This window comes from Sciurus carolinensis, chromosome 7, assembly GCF_902686445.1.
Source record: "Sciurus carolinensis chromosome 7, mSciCar1.2, whole genome shotgun sequence".
Classification (NCBI taxonomy): domain Eukaryota; kingdom Metazoa; phylum Chordata; class Mammalia; order Rodentia; family Sciuridae; genus Sciurus; species Sciurus carolinensis.
In genome coordinates, this window is record NC_062219.1 from 26,447,586 (window position 1) to 26,464,651 (window position 17,066).

Consider the following 17,066-nt stretch of genomic DNA (forward strand, 5'->3'; position numbering starts at 1 on the left):
TGAGTGGAAAATCCAAAACCCCATCAGTGACCATCTTGAGGGCTGTATATGTCCTAGACAAAGGAGGCATTCCACAGCCCATAAAAGAAGCACAGCCGCACAGTCCTGCTGCCACCAACTACAGAAAGAAAAGAAAATAGATTCTTAATTCCTGATTGTCCATATTGGTAACCAGTCTTCTACAGTCCCAAGCCACTAGATAAGTTGTCATGTTTGAATAACAATTGCTAGGGCAAAAGGTTTGGAAGCAACTCAGAAAGCAGTAAATCGGGGTTTTTTCTAGACCTCTTATCTCCTCCAAACTCAGTGGAATTACAGACATCTTTGATGGGTTTCAAAGCTACTTGGAGCAGGGCATGGTGGTGCACGCCTGTAATTCCAGCAGTTTGAGAGGCTAAGGCAGGAGGATCTCAAGTTCAAAGCCAGCCTCAGCAAAGTGAGTTGCTAAGCAACTCAGTGAGACACTGTTTCTGAATAAAATACAAAATAGGGCTGGGGATGTGGCTTAGTGGTTGAGTGTCCCTGAGTTCCATCCCCGGTACCCTCTCCCACCCCAAAAATCTACCTGGAAACTTGCAAAGAACCCACCAGAACTCTTTACCTCAGGCCTTTGGGACTATAAAATTTTCTCCTACTGCTAAGTGGCTATGCTGACCAGTGTTACTGGACTCTAATAAACACAGATTAACTCATTGGAAGAGAAGTCATGACTGAACAAGCCTCAGCTCTGGCTTAAATTCCCATAGTGTGGTTTAAGCCTGAGCAAGACTCATGTGAGATGAAAATGGCATCTCTAATTAAAAACAAATAAGACATTAGTTACTATTGTAAACAGGTGCTGAACACCAAGCAGATAGTCTAAACCACTACTTTACCCAAACAACTGCCTTGGATCACCTACAAGTCTCAAACCCTGAAAACAGTAAAATTCACTAATGAAATAGTCCTCCATCCAAACGGGTGACTCAATTCAGCATAATGGTGAAACTTTGCTGATCACCCACAGTACTCAGTGCTCATTGGTCTGACTGTGATGGGCTGACAGATCTGGCTCCATGAGAATGTTATAGGCCAGACTCTAAGGGAAATGACTAAACAGACTCCATTTTGCTCTGAGACTCCATGTTATGTAGGAAATAAGCTTCTCCCATGGGAACATCCCACCTCTGTGCCCATCAGCAGTTACTTAGTGTGACATGTTTAACAATACAGAATGATAATTCCTATGTAAAGAAAAATTGCTCTCTTTTGATTCCTATTGCACCTAAACAATGTACCATGTGAACAGTGATTGTGTGGATGTTAGTAACCATTCTTTAGTTTGTACGTAGTAAGGGTCATTTTGACCCACTTCCCACTCTGTCAATGATCTAATGTTGTTAATGTGTAATTTCAAATCATAGCAACAGACACTTATGATTAATGTAATTTTTGGTATAAGAACCCCTACAACCCTGTGGTCGGGGTTGTTCTCCCAATAGCCATTTTTGGGGGCATTGTGTGAGACAGTCAGTCGGCCGGCTTAATAAAGACTCTCAAATTTGGACTTCTCAGTGGTGATCGGTCTGTTCTTAAGTTGTGCCCCATAACACTGACCATTAGTGGTAACCTGAAGTAGTACCTTGTCCTGAGACCAAGATCTACCTGAACAGAACAGTTGGTGAAATTCTACATAGTCATACAAAGAACCATATCTTAAAGAAAATGTCTCACTTTAAAAATAGTTGAAGAGGAGAGATCCAAGATGGTGGAACAGATGAGGTCACACTCCTGGCTGCTCCATGGTGTGAGACCAAGACAGCAGACAGCTTCTCCACAAGGTGTGTGAACAAAAATAGTGGGGGTCGGGGAGACATTACTGGAACCTAAAACTGGATATTCAAAGCAGCTGGGGACACAGGAGGTTGTATATAATAAAATAAGGAAAACATCCCCAGCAACACAGCCTCTGCCACAGCTTGGTCAGAAGCTCCAGTCAGAGAGGTAGCATAGTAGAGGAATAAGGGAATTAAAGGAGTCTGCATTTTGGGGAAGCTTTAGAGACAAAGGATATTGCCCAATAAACCTGAAGGACGCACTGCAAGATATCTGTGTAAGGGGAAAGAAGCCACTGTCTCTCCAGGAGGCGTGTGGAGGACTAAGGAAGGAACCATTTTGCAGCTGCAGGGGCAGGCAGCTAAGGAAGCCAATTCCTAGCAAACCGGAGCTTGGGCTGAAATATAGGCCGATTAAATACACGTTGCACCACATATAGTGTGCTTAAGTGACCAGGAGAAAATCAAATGTGGAGATAGATTTACACAGGGGACAAATGGGCCTGGAGACCCACCCCGCTCTACCCTTCCCGCTCCAATCCAACTTCTTGCAGGACCAGCTGGGAGAGACACATCTAGCCAGGAATCCGGAAGGGCGGGATGGAAGAGAATGTTTGGAGACTGAACCTAAGACCAGGAAATGTGTGGTCTGCAGGTGACATAGGGGACTAAGAATTGGTTCCCCCATAACACAAATGAAACCAGGGGAGATCCCCAGGGGTAAAGTCTTCCTGTGTGGACCAGTAACTACTAGGCACTGGAGGTGCACTGATTTAAAATCTTCAGACCAATCAGCATTCAGCACAGAGCCTGGAGCCCACCGAAGCCTAAGTCCCGCCTCCGGGAACTCAGCCTATGGGATTATGTCTCTGGCTCCAGCAACCAGAGGGTGGAGCATCACACTCAGAAGACCCCACCTGAAACTGCTGAGGGAAGCTGAGAATATTTTGAGCTCCAGTGGAAAGAATTCTTTAACTTTTCATCAAGATTTTTTTTCTTTTCTTTTTTATTCTTTTTCAGTTTGTGACTTTAATGGTACATGGACATTTATACAGTTTCCTAATTTTCTTTTTCTTCTCATCTCTAGCATTTTTGAGGCCAGTTATTTTACATGGATTAGTTTTTTGTGAACTAGGATGTTTGATTAGTATATTTTAGTTTTGTATTCTTTTTAAATTTTAATTTAAAAAATTTTTGATTTATATAGATTTTCCTATTTTCCTTGATTCTCTTTTCTTCTGCTTACAGTCAAACTCTATTGTTCTCTCTTTCATGCTCCCTTTAATATTTTACTTCCATCTTCTCTCCTCCTCCCTCATAATCATCACATCCTATATCGCTTCTGTTCTCTCCCTGTCCACCATTTGAAAATGTAAACCCTTTTGAAAACTTGCTGTTTTTATTGTAGACAATAACTGATCATATTATCTCTGTTTATTGTGATAATTAACATTGTAGATGTCATAGTAGGAACTATTTGGTTTAATTCTGTAAATTGTTTGCATTGGTTGTTATTACTATTTGTCTCCCCCAAACAGTGAGGTACTGGAAACCTTAAGGGACATTATAAATTCATTGCCTCAGATTCATATCATTGGATGGGTAGACACACAAACAACAGGCAAAAGCAAGTGAACAAATCATCCCAAGCAAAACAAGATACTACAGTAACAGAATCCATCAACACCATAGTAGGAGAAATGTCAGAGAAGGAGTCTAGAATGTACATCGTTAAACTGATCTGTGAAGTAAAGGATGATGTAAGAAAGTGACAAAGATCATTTCAATAAAGAGATAGAGTCTGAAAAACAAAACAAAACAGAAGTTCTTGAAATGAAGGGAACAATAGCCAAATTAAAAATTTAATAGAAAGTATCACCAATAAACTAGACCACTTGGAAGACAGAACCTCAGGCAATGAAGACAAAATATATAATATTGAAAATAAAGTTGACCATGGAGAGACGATGTTAAGAAACCATGGAACATAACTTCCAAGAATTATGGGATAACATAAAAAGACCAAATTTAAGACTTATTGGGATAGACGAAGGCTTGGAGATACAAATCAAAGGAACGCACAATCTTTTCAATGAAATAATATCATAATATTTCCCAACTCTAAAGAATGAAATGGAAAATCAAATACAAGAGACTTATAGGACCCTAAATGTGCAAAATTACAACAGACCCACATGAAGACACATTATAATGAAAATGCCTAGCATACACAATATGGATAGAATTTTAAAGACTGTGAGAGAAAAATATCAGATTACCTTTAGGGGGAAAGCAATACAGATCCAGCTGATTTCTCAATCCAGACCCTCAAAGCTAGGAGGTCCTGGTATAAGATATACCAAACTCTGAAAGAAAATGAATGCCAACAAAGAACCCTATATCCAGGAAAATTAAGCTTCAGATGTGAAGATGAAATAAAAAACTTCCATGATAAGCAGAAATTATAAGAATTCATAACTAGAAAACCTACACTTCAGAATATTCTCAACAAAATATTCCATGAAGATGAAATGTTAAAAAAAAAAAAAAGGGAAAACCAGTGAAGGGAGAAACTACACTAAAGAAATAGTCAATCAGAGGAGAAACTAATTCAAATTAAAAGCTAGAAATAAACTAAAATGACCAGGAACACAAAATCATATTTCAACAATAACTTTGAACATTAATGGCATAAACTCACAAATCAAAATACATAGATTGGCAAATTGGATTAAAGAAACAAGACTCAATAATATGCTGTCTGAGAGACTCACCTCATAGGCAGAGACATCCATAGACTGAAAGTTAAAGGGTGGGGAAAAAACATGTCACTCACATGAATAAACAAGCAGGAGTTTCTACCCTCATATCAGATAAAGTGAACTTCCAGGCAAAGTTAATCAGAAGGGACAAAGAAGGACATTTCATACTGCTTAAGGGAATTATACAACAACAAGACATAACATTCATAAATATTTATGCCCCTAACAATGGAGCCTCTGTGTACATCAAACAATCACTTCTCAACTTGAGAATCAAATAGACCACAACGCAATAATTTTGGGTGACTTTAACACACCTCTCTCACTACTAGATAGATCTTCCAAACAAAAACTAAACAAAGAACCTATAGAACTAAATAATAAAATCAATAATTTAGACTTAACAGACATATATAGAATATTTCAGCCATCAATGAGTGAATATACTTTCTTCTCAGCAGCACACAGATCCTTCTCTAAAATAGACCATATCTTATGCCATAAAGCAACTCTTAGCAAGTACAAAAAATGGAAATAATACCCTGCATCCTATCAGATCATAATGGAATGAAATTAGAAATAAATGATAAAATAAAAAATAGAAACTACAATACCTGGAGACTAAATAGTATGCTATTGAATGACAAATGGATAACAGAAGAAATCAGGGATGAAATTTAAAAATACAGGTAAATGAGAATAGTGATACAACATATCAAAATCTCTGGGACACAGTGAAGGCAGGGCTAAGAGGAAAGTTCATAGCATTGAGTTCATTCATTAGAAGAATTGAAAGTCAATGAATAAAAGACCTAATATTACATCTCAAAGCCCTAGAAAAAGAAGAACTAAGCAACACCAAAAACAATAGAAGACAGGAAATAATTAAAATCAGAGCTAAAATAAACAAAATTGTAACAAAAGAAACAATTCAAAAAATTGACAAAACAAAAAGTTGGTTCTTTGAAAAAATAAATAAAACTGATAAATCCTTAGCCATGCTAATAGAGAGAAAACTCAAATTACTAAAGTTCATGATGAAAAAAGAAGTATCACAATGAACACTACTTAAATATAGAAGATAATTAGAAACTATTTTGAAAATTTATACTCCAATAAAATAGAAAATCATGAAGACACTGACAAAGTTTTAGAGACATATGATCTATCCAAACTGAACCAGGAGGACAACACAATTTGAACAGATCAATCTCAAGCAATGAAATAGAAGATGCCATCAAAAGCCTACCAACTAAGAAAAGTCCAGGACCAGACAGATGCTCAGACATGTTCTACAAGACCTTCAAAGAAGAATTAACACCAATACTTCTCAAATTATACTATGAAGTAGAAAAGGAGGGAACACTTCCAAACACATTCTGTGAGGCTAGTGTTTCTCTGATACCAAAACCAAAAAAAGACACATCAAGGAAAGAAAACTTCCAACCAATATCCCTGGTGATCATAGATGCAAAATTTCTCAATAAAATTATGGCAAATTGTATACAAAAACATATTAAAGAGATAGTATGCCATGATCAAGTGGGGTTCATCCCAGGGATGCAAGATTAGTTCAACATATGGAAATCAACAAACCTAATTTGTCACATCAATAGACTTAAAGATAAGAATCATGATCATCTTAATAGATGCAGAGAAAGCATTTGACAAAATACAGTACCTCTTCATGTTCAAAACTTGAGAAAAACTAGGGATAGTAGGAATATACCTCACCATTATAAAAGCTATATACGCTAAACCCAAGGCAAACATAATTCTAAATGTAGAAAAATTGAAAGCATCCCTCTAAGAACTGGAAGAAGACAAGGATGCCCTCTTTCACCACTTTTATTCAACATCATTCTTGAAACTCTAGCCAGAGCAATTAGACAGGAGAAAGAAATTAAAGGGATACAAATAGGAAAATAACTCAAACTATCCCTATTTGCCAATGACATGATTCTCTATTTAGAAGACCCAAAACATTCTACCAGAAACACTCTAGAACTAATAAATGAATTCAGCAAAGTAGTAGGACATAAAATTAACACCCATAAATCAAATGCATTCCTATATGTCACTGATGAATCCACTGAAAGAGAAATTAAGAAAAATACCCCATTCATAATAGCCTAAAAAAAAATAAAATATTTGGGAATAAATCTAACAAAAGAAGTGAAAGACCTCTACAATGAAAACTACAGAACACTAAAGAAAGAAATTGAAGAAGACCTTAGAAGATGTGAAAGATCTCCCATGTTCTTGGGTAGGCAGAAATAATATTGTCAAAATAGGCCATACTATCGAAAGTGTCATACAGATTTAATGCAATTCCTATTAAGGTTCCAATGACATTCTTCATAGAAATAGAAAAATCAATCATGAATTTCATTTGTAATAGCCAAAGCAATCCTTAGGAAGAAAAATGAGGCAGGAGGCATCACAATACCAGAATTTAAACTATACTACAGAGCCATAGTAATAAAAATGGCATGATATTGACACCAAAACAGACATGTAGACCAATGGTATAGAACAGAAGACACAGAGACCAACCCACATAAATACATACATACGTTAGGCACCAAAAACATACATTGAAGAAAAGATAGCCTCTTTAACAAATGGTACTGGGAAAACTGGAATCCATATGTAGCAAAATGAAATTGAGCCCTTATCTCTCATCCTGCACAAAAATAAACTCAAAGTGGATCAAGGACTTAGGCACTAGAACAGAGACCCTGTGCCTAATAGAAGAAAAAGTAGGCCTAAATCTCCACCATGTCAGCCTAGGAACTAGACTCTTAAAGCACAAGAAGTAAAATCAAGAATCAATAAATGGGATAAAATCAAACTAAAAAGCTTCTTCAGAGCAAAGGAAACAATCAATAATGTGAAGATAGAGCCTACAAAATGGGAAAAAGTCTTTACCACACGCACCCAGAAAGAGCATTAATCTCCAGGATATATAAAGAACTCAAAAAAACTTAACACCAATAAACAAATAACCCAGTCAATAAATGGGCAAAGGAATTGAACAGACACTTCACAGAAGAAGAAATATAATCCATCAACAAATATATGGAAAAATGTTCAACATCTCTAGGAATCAGAGAAATGCAAATCAAAACTACACTGAGATTCCATCTCGCTCCAGTCAAAATGGCAATAATCAGGAAGACAAGCAACAATAAATGTTGGTGAGGATGTGGGGAAAAAGGTACACTCATACATTGCTGGTAGGACTGCAAATTGGTGCAACCATTTTGTAAAGTGATATGGAGATTCCTCAGAAAACTCAGAATAGAACCACCATTTGACCCAGTTATCCCACTCTTAGGTTTATACCTAAAGGATTTAAAATCAGCCACATCACTATGACACAGCCACATCAATGTTTATAGCGGCTCCATTCACAATAGCTAAACTGTGGAACCAACCTAGGTATGCTTCAACAGATGAATGGATAAAGAAAATGCTGTAAATATACACAATGGGAAATTACTCAGCCTTAAATAAAAATGAAATTATGGCATTTGCTGGTAAATGGATGGAACTGGAGAATATCATGCTAAGAGAAATAAGCCAACCTCAAAGAACCAAAAGTCAAGTGTTTTCACTGGTATTTGGATGCTAATTTATAATAAGCAGGGGGAGAATAAAGGTATTTTGGACTAGTAGAGGGGAGTGAAGGGAAGGGAGAGCGCATGAGGGTAGGAACGATAGTAGAATTAATCAGACATTATTACCCTATGGGCATGGATGATTACATGACCTGTGTAACTCTACATCATGTACAAACCGACGAAAGAGAAGTTATACTCCATTTATGTATGATGTGTCAAAATGCGACTCTCATGTATAACCATTAGAACAAATTTTTTTTTTTTTTTTTTTTTTTTGCGGTACTGGGGATTGAACTCAGGGCCTTGTGCTTGCAAGGCAAGCATTCTACCAGCTGAGCTATCTCGCCAGCCCTAGAACAAAATTTTAAAATGTATAAAAATAGTTGAAGAGTGTTCACTTTGGCAGTACAAATACAAAAATTAGAATGATATGAAGAAGATTAGCATGGCCCCTGCGCAAGGATGATGCACAAATTCGTGAAGCATTTCATATTTTTTGAAATTATGATATTTGCTGGTAAATGGATGGAACTGGAGACTATCATGAACAGTGAAATAAGCCAATTCAAAAAAACAAATGCTGAATGTTTTCTCTGATATGTGGATGCTAACACACAATAAGGGGCAGTAGGGAGAATTGCCATTCACTGGATTAGACAAAAGGGAATGAAGGGAAAGGAGAGGGGATGGGAATGGGAAAGACAATAGAATGAATCAGACATAACTTGCCTGTGTCCATATATGAATACATGACCAGGGTAACTCCACATCACATACAACCACAAGAATGGGAAGTTATACTCCATGTAGGTATAATATGTTAAAATACACTCTATTGTCATGTATAACTGAAAAGAACAAATTAAAAACAAATTTTAAAAATAGATGAAGAATAACTTTGCTTAAGTCTGCCTGATTTATGCTCAAAAGAATTGTAATTATAGTAGTAGAACTATGCTAAGGGATTAGACTGCTTAGCAAGATTTTTTTTTTAAATTTGTGCAAAACCTGTTGTTATCCACAAAACCTGTACAACTTATAAACTATGCCAGACTTGGATGAAGACCTCCGTAAGTCCCGCTCTTCCATGTGTCTTCAGCTATTATAAGTTGCACATAGCTGTGGCCTCCTTTTCCCAGGGTTGAGTTATTTCCGTGTCCAGGAATCCATGGGTAATGCAGAGGATTTGCAGAGGGAGAGTATCCTTCTCCCTCTTTTCTTGAATAGGACTCAGGAAAAGGAAGAGCAAATTCCTTTTTTCCTTTTTCATGCTTGGTTTGACCTCAACGATAGACATTGGTATTGTTCTGATTGACATGAATTTAGAAACTGACTCTGCTGTGGGTGCTTCTATGGTCACCCTCATCTCTCCTTAGAGGTCACTCTTAGAACATGGTAGGTCCTGAGTTTCTGGGGACTCATTAATCAGGGAAAGGGCACCCAGTCCATCTTGGAGGGGAGGTGATAGGTCTTGCATGATGGGCAAGGAGGCAGAAGTAGGTGAGATTGAGGAGGGTTCACAGACTCCATTCCTAGTGTAGACACAGATTAATCCCCACCCCAGACACCTTCCATAACTCTCTCAGTATTGGAAATGTCTTTCCCCACTAGACCCAGCTGTATGAGATTTTATTGACACCCCCACTTGAGAACAGAAACATAGAACCTGCTCCAATCAAGTGCCAGTTAATGCAGAGAAGCGCATTAAATGAAGCTTCCAGGGGTTGAACTGACAGGGACACACCCAGATGGCCCCTTTTCATAAGCTTAGCAGAGCATCTTGTCAGGAGATCTGGTTTAACTCAGTAGAAGAACAACTGCCTAGTTCCAAGATTCCTGCTTTAACAGAGAAGACATGAGTGTGTGTGTGTGTGTGTGTGTGTGTGTGTGTGTGTGTGTCTGATGATGGGTGCAATCTCTCTCTCCCCTAGACTCCTGGTTCATGCAGCCTATCTCCACATTGCCTAAGCCATGAGATGATGCAGGTTGAAGAGATTGAGTGCTCTGGTGTTTCTCTGTTCTTAATGATTTTCCCAATAAACTCTATTCTGTACATGCATCACGAGGAACCATGTGTTTGACTGTAACCCTTTTACATAGCAGAGGATGGTTCTTGGCAAGGAGCAGGCAATTAATAAATATTTATTGAATAAATGTATGATAGGAAAAAAGTCGTTAAATCCTTGCCACCATTCACTAGGAAGAAACCAGTATTGGAAAATTCATGTCTCAGATTTTTGTTATGCAAAATTATAGAATGGAGAGAATCCTATATGCTCTGATTAATTTACAGGGGAATGGAGAGATAGGCATCTTAATGTACAGATAGAGGTGAGGACTGGGAGTCTACCTGGTCCTTCTGCAGACTTTCAAATCATCTCCCCAGTTTTAGCCCCCAACCCCCAATTTCTTTCAGGAGTTTGTGCAGTGAACGGGCTTCTGGTTCATCCGCTCTCTGTGCATGTTAAGCTTGACGTGACTCCTATTAGTCTGTTGTTCACCATTTCTCCATTCAATCTCTGCTTGCACATTTGTGATTTGTTACAGACATCTCCTAGTTTCATCCAAGGTAGAGTGTATTTGTGTTTCTTTTTCTTTATTGTTTGAGGGTGATTTTTCAAGGGAACGAGAGCATAGAAATGGTTTTACATTCTCAACTTAAAATTGGAACTCAAAGATTTTTAACAGAGTTGAAATTCAAAGCAAAGCATTTCACTCGGATTTTCTTGCAAATTTTATTTTAGATGAGTCCTGTTGGAAGAAATCTATTTCTTTTCCCTTTTAAATGACAATCTCTGATACAAGACTAAATTTCCTTCCCTACTGGAACTAAGTTAATGCACTATATTATGTGATTCATTTAATCCTAGCTTTGATATCCAGGCTGGCTCCATTCTGAGATGCCAATCATTTCTCCTGATTGGATTGCAGTTGTAAATCTGCAAGTTACAGAAATAAGAAAGAAACACAAGCCTGCTATGCATGGGTCAGTGATAGGGTACAATCAACCTGGAAAGTGTTGAGTGAAAAGCAAGGGTCATTTAACAACTAGTTTGTCCTCCTCAAAACTGTCAAATAAGAAAAGATGAGGAAAACCTTAACAGTGACTCCACATTGAACAAGGATCTAGAGACAGGGACACTGAGTGCAATAGGTGACCCTGGACTGCATTCTGGACCAAAAAGGAAAGGATGCTAATGAAGGAATTGTTGGAGCCATAGGGAACATTTGGCGCAGGTGCCTGGGTTGGACGGCAGCACTGTAACAGTACTGTGCGAGTACTTCGACTTCCCTTGTTTGTTAGGAAACGCACATGGACACACTTAGGGTTAACAAGTACCATGTTTGCAACTTCCTTTCAAATGATGAAGGGCAATAAGGCAAAAAGCTTAAAATGTTAACTGTTCAACTATAAACTATTAAATCAAATGGAGGAATACAGGTGGAAAGGGTACAGAAGTTATTTGTACTTTTCTTGCAACATTTTTTGTACATTATAAATTATGCAAAATATGATTTTTTTCAAAAAAAAACTGTCTGCTCCAGTTCCATGATATTGCTGGTATATCTTATATGTGCCTACTCCTCTGCCATTGTTTGAAGTCACCATTCTTTTCTGATTCCTGTCCTTATAGCCTAGTTACATTTTGAGACAAAACAGTGACTTAAAAAAAAAAAAACAAAAAAACTTTTGACATGTCAGTCTTAGGAAAGAGTGTGTGTATGTGTGTGTGTGTGTGTGAGCAGGAGGGTCAAGGGTGGGGTTGTGCATGCGCTGACAGGACATGGTATTCACAAAGAGAAGTATCACTTGGGGATCATCTCGGTCCTGATCATGAATCACATGCATACCTGTGCAATCTCCTTAGAGAGTAACACTCCAACTGAACAAGATTGTGAGACCACCAAGAACAGTTCATCTCCAAAGCATAACTCTTCCAACTCCTCATGATCTGGTAGGTTTCAGAATCACTTTTATATTTTTTTAGACTTTGAGACAAAATTTACTCTCATTTTCTTTGGAATTATAAAACAGATCAGTAAAAAAAAATAAGGTTCAAAACAGAAAAGTTCCCAGACGCTTTTTCAGAGAAGGATCTCAGTATCTTTATAATTCCCATTTCCAGGCTGTCAGTATTGCTTAGTGGTAGAGCACTTGCCTAGCATGCGTGAGGCCTTGAGTTCAATCCCCAACGTGCGCGCGCGCGCGCACACACACACACACACACACACACACACACGATCATTCCCTACCACCACCTCACAGAATCTACTGTACCATCCCAGCAGGGCAACAGAGAAGAATTGAATATGGGTTATTATAAAGTAAACTTCAATTACACATGTTTTATATTTGTTCCTAGTTTGCACTGCTACAAGAACACATCAAGTATAATGAATCTTAAGCAAGAGGAAAAGAAAATGCTTCAGTTACATTTTTTAAAAACTCAGTGCAGGAGCAGCAGGACCAGGGTAGTTTGCAGTAATGACATTGTGGCTTATCACATTTTAGTTAATGTTGCAAAGTAAGAAATCCATGAAGAGAAATAACAATATGTGAGAAGAAAATGAACAAAATGTGCTTTGCTCATTTCTGTGACAAGGATAGCTTCCTTTAAATAATTCATGACCAGGCCTTTCCAGTGTACGACTGAATGTACAATGTGTACTTTCGAAAATAACAGAGCGGCTCGAATTTAATTCTCTGCTCTTAAATTTCTGATAAAAAGTGGAAAGGAGCGGCCAGAATTGTGAAGAAAATGTGCAGAGAGCATCGTGGAGAGGTGGCCGGGGAGGGCGAGTGGCTTTGGCAGAGGTCCCTGTTTTCTAGTTGCCTGGGTAGCCCCTCTTAATCTTATCTAGTGGCTTCTTACAGTCACTGTATAACACGTCCAGAGTGCAGTTCGCATCTGTTGCAATCCCTGCTGCAGGCCTCAGGGGGTCCCAGGAGATGGCCCAGGGGCCCTGGAGCATGCAAAACGAGAACCATCAGGATCTGAGTGACCCCAGAGTTGCACGGAACAGGAAGATGAGTCGGCAGTGTCACAAGCATCAACCGTCATACAAATGTGCCTGTGGATCCAACGACTCATCATGTAGGAGTTTATCCCCAAACAATGATTAAAGGAATGTCTAAGCATTTAGCTAAAAGATGTTCCTCTATGTGTTGTTTACAGAGAAAAAACCAGGGAGAAACAAGCTACGTGTCTAAGTTACTGTATATTTACAAAACCTAATAAATCTTCCCAGAAGACCGAGCCAAAAAGAGAATCTATGCACTAATTTCAAATACTCAGAAGTTCTGGGGATTATAACAATAATACTTTAAAGCACAATGATAATATTTTCAAAATGGAAACATAAATCTGCAATTTATAGAAATAAGAAAGAAACAGAAGTTAAAACAGGGAGTGGGAATTGAAATGGAGATACTCACAAGAGAGTTGAGCCCTTGAACTTTCCTTCAGAATCTTCCAGACCTCAGAGGGAAGAAGCAAAAGTCATCCTTTTTCTTTGGGAGCAAGAAGAAAAGAAGGTCTGGGGGGACCTTCTAAGAACAGGTCTGCACCCCTCATGGACACAAGGTCCAAATAAAAGTTTGCAAGTTCGATACCACAACCTACCATAACAACATAGCTGATAAGAAAAATGAGAAACTCGGGTTCCAGGAGAGGAGATGAAATGAGCAACAGCTCTAACACTCCTATGACACAGGCAGATCCTCCCCCTGGGAAAATCACCTCCACTAAAATACCATGAAGGAAGGGCAGCAAATCAGACAAGTGCAAATCTGTCACCTTGAGAACTGAAAGGAATAGAAGAATCCAAATGAGACTGTAATAAAATGATTTTTAAAATATTCAAATAGAAATCAGGGTAATAACAGAAGTAGATTTTTAAATGTTCATTTGGAGAAGAAAGAACAGATACTTTAGAAGTAAAGAAAACAGTGCTTGAAATAAAGAGAAAATGAAATAGATGAGTTGGGAATAATACTCTTGAAACAGAAGAGGAAACAAGACTCTTAAGCAAGATCTGGACTGTGGAATACTATAAAGTCATTAAAAACGATGATGAAAATTAAAAACATTTAACTTGGTATCATGCACTGATTAGTTGGATCTGAATTGTTCTCAAAAGACCCAAGTGTTAAAGGCTTTGTCTCCAGTGTGGTGCTATTGGGAGGGGCTGGAAACTTTAGGAGGCAGAGCCTAGAGGAGGAAGTTAGGTCACTGGGGAATTTCCTTCAAAGAAAATAGTGGCCATCCAGTCCCTTCCTCTGTCTCTTTGCTCCCTGGCCATCGTGAAGTAAGAAGTTTCCTCTGTCAGGTACTCCCTCCAGGACTTGCTGCATCTCCACAGGCTCAAAAGCAACAAGCCAACTGACCATGGCCTGAAACCTTCAAAACTGTGAACCAAAATAAACCTTTTCCCGGGGCTGGAATTGTGACTCAGTGGTAGAGAACTTGCTTAGTATGCATGAGGCACTGGGTTCAATTCTCAGCACTGCATACAAATTTAAAAAAAAAAAAACCTTCGTCAACTAATAAAAATATTTTTTAAAAATTAAAAAATAAACCTTTTCTCTTTTTAAGCTGATCATCTCAGGTATTTGTTACAGTAACAAAAAGCTGAATAGCACATGTACTGTTGTCAGTATGTGAGTTTCATGGAGCATATGAGTGTCCCAAAATTTCGGGCAAATTTGGCATATGTGTGCATGTGTGTTTTTCTGGGGAGCAAATTGATATTTTTTAAAGTAGTTTGAATACTTCTTTTCAAAGGAGTATGTGATCCAAAATGGTTTAAGAGCTTAAGTGTTATATGCATATTCACCTTGGTTTGGTTCATTGATCAATTCATTAAACCAATATTGATTGTATCTCTTTTTATATTCTGGAGTTATAATGATGAGATGGAAAAAGATGAAAAGAAAATGATGCAATTCCTGCCTTTATGGAGTCTACAGTCTGCCTGGGAAGACAGCATCCATAACTAAAAATTTAACAAAGAAATATGAAGTTACACCTGTAGCAAATCTTATGACTGTGTGTGTGTGCGTATGTGTGTGTCTGTGTGTGTGTGTGTGTGTGTGTGTGTGTGTGTGGACACAGTGCTATGACCATATTTAATTGAGAAAACTGGCTGGCCCGTGAGGTGCAGGACGGCTTCCCTGCAGGAGTGAGTGTGTTACAGGCAACTTGAAGAAGAGGGCAGTGGAGGTAGAAGAGCTTTCTGTGCAGAAGGAAGGTTCAAGGGCTCAGGCGACCTGGCCCTACTGAGAAGCTGGAGAAAGGCAAATATGACTGAAGCTCTGAGCACCGTGGAGAAGAGGTCAGAGGTAACGCTGAAGGGTGACATGGCATCCTGCGAGGTCTGGGTGCCATGTTAAGGTGAACAACATTTACAATTAAAAATATTAAACAGGGACCTGATGATGTGGTCTCAGTGCATTGGTAGAGGACAATGCTAACTCCTCGGCAGGACAAAGGGGACCAGAGTAACAGGAAGGTCAGTTAGAAGGCTCTGTCTGTAGCTACACAATGGTGGCCTGAATGAATTTGAGGGAGATTGGGGGTAACTTGATAAGTGACTATCAGGTTTCTGAGTCTTGAACCTGGGTGGCTGGTGGTATCACTTATTAAAATAAAGAAAATGGTCAAGATTTACCTGCAATAATTATATATCCCTAAAAAGGTTGGTTCTGAGATATCTTCAAGACACCAAAAAGTTTATATCAGACAAATCTGCAGTTGGATAATATGATTAGAAGTTCAAAGGGCATGTCCAACCCAGAAATAAATTATCTGGTTACTGGTTTAGAAACCATAGGTCTGGATTAAGTGGCCTACGAAGAGATGCGAAGTTAAAACAGACTGGAGGAATGCCCACATTTAATGACTAAAGAACATTAAGAACATTCTGTGCAAAGAACACAAGAGAGGACCAAGAAGTGGGAAGAAAGCCAGATGAGTGTTACATCAGGGAATCCACAGCAAGACAGTACTTCAAAGAGCGAGTACTTGGTACTACTCAGTACTGCAGAGAGATTGACAAAGGTAAGAAATTATATATATGAAAAAAAAAAACCTCTTTTGGGTTCAGCTATATGGACTGGAAGGTGCAAACCAGTTTACCATGGGTGAGCAGTGAGTTGGAACCACCACCAAGGGACAGTCAGTACAGGTGACTCTTGAGCAGGATTATGACCTGTGCACTATATCCATGTTTTTCTGACTCCAGTTTTTGCAAAATTTCCTTGGAGCTCAACCACACCCACTCATTGACACAGTCTCTGGCTGTTTCACGGTATCAGTAGAGCTGAGCAGTTGCAACCGAGATGATTTGGCTCACAGAGGTTAAGATATTTATAGGTTTGAATATCCTTTATCTGAAATGTTCAGGAACAAAAGTGTCTTGAAATTTTGCTTTTCTGATTTGAGAATGGTTGCATAAACATAACGGTCCATGGTATGGGATTGGACTTTAAACATAAAACACACTTGTATTTCATACATATCCCATATACATACCCTGAAGCTAAGCTCATACAATATTTTAAACGATTTTGTGCATAAAACAAAGTGTCATAGCTTTATGTAAAATTCCAATTTTCCACTTTGCAGGTGCTCAAAAACTTTAAACTTTGGAGAATTTGGGGGTTTGAATTTTCACATAAGTGATAATCAACCTGTAATATATGATCCTTTATAGAGTTCGCTGACCCCTGTTTGAGAAAAACTTGCAGGGAAGAAACAGAGTAGAGGGGGTAGAAGCTAAATTTTCCTGATGATATCTTGTTTTCTAGATTTGACTTCTTGACCCATGTCTTTTATATAAGTGGCAAACAAAATTATATTTGA

The 17,066-nt window shown here is 38.4% G+C and overlaps 1 protein-coding gene and 1 non-coding gene across 9 annotated transcripts in view; one reads left to right on the forward strand and one right to left on the reverse strand.

Moving 5' to 3' along the window:
• The window catches only part of Ect2l (epithelial cell transforming 2 like), a 97,254-nt gene that overhangs the window by 47,390 nt on the left and 32,798 nt on the right, over positions 1-17,066 (reverse strand). The gene's annotated exons all lie outside the window — the stretch shown is intronic.
• LOC124989876 (U6 spliceosomal RNA) lies at positions 8,593-8,699 on the forward strand. Its single transcript, XR_007109685.1, has one exon. It is a non-coding gene; the product is annotated as a U6 spliceosomal RNA (small nuclear RNA).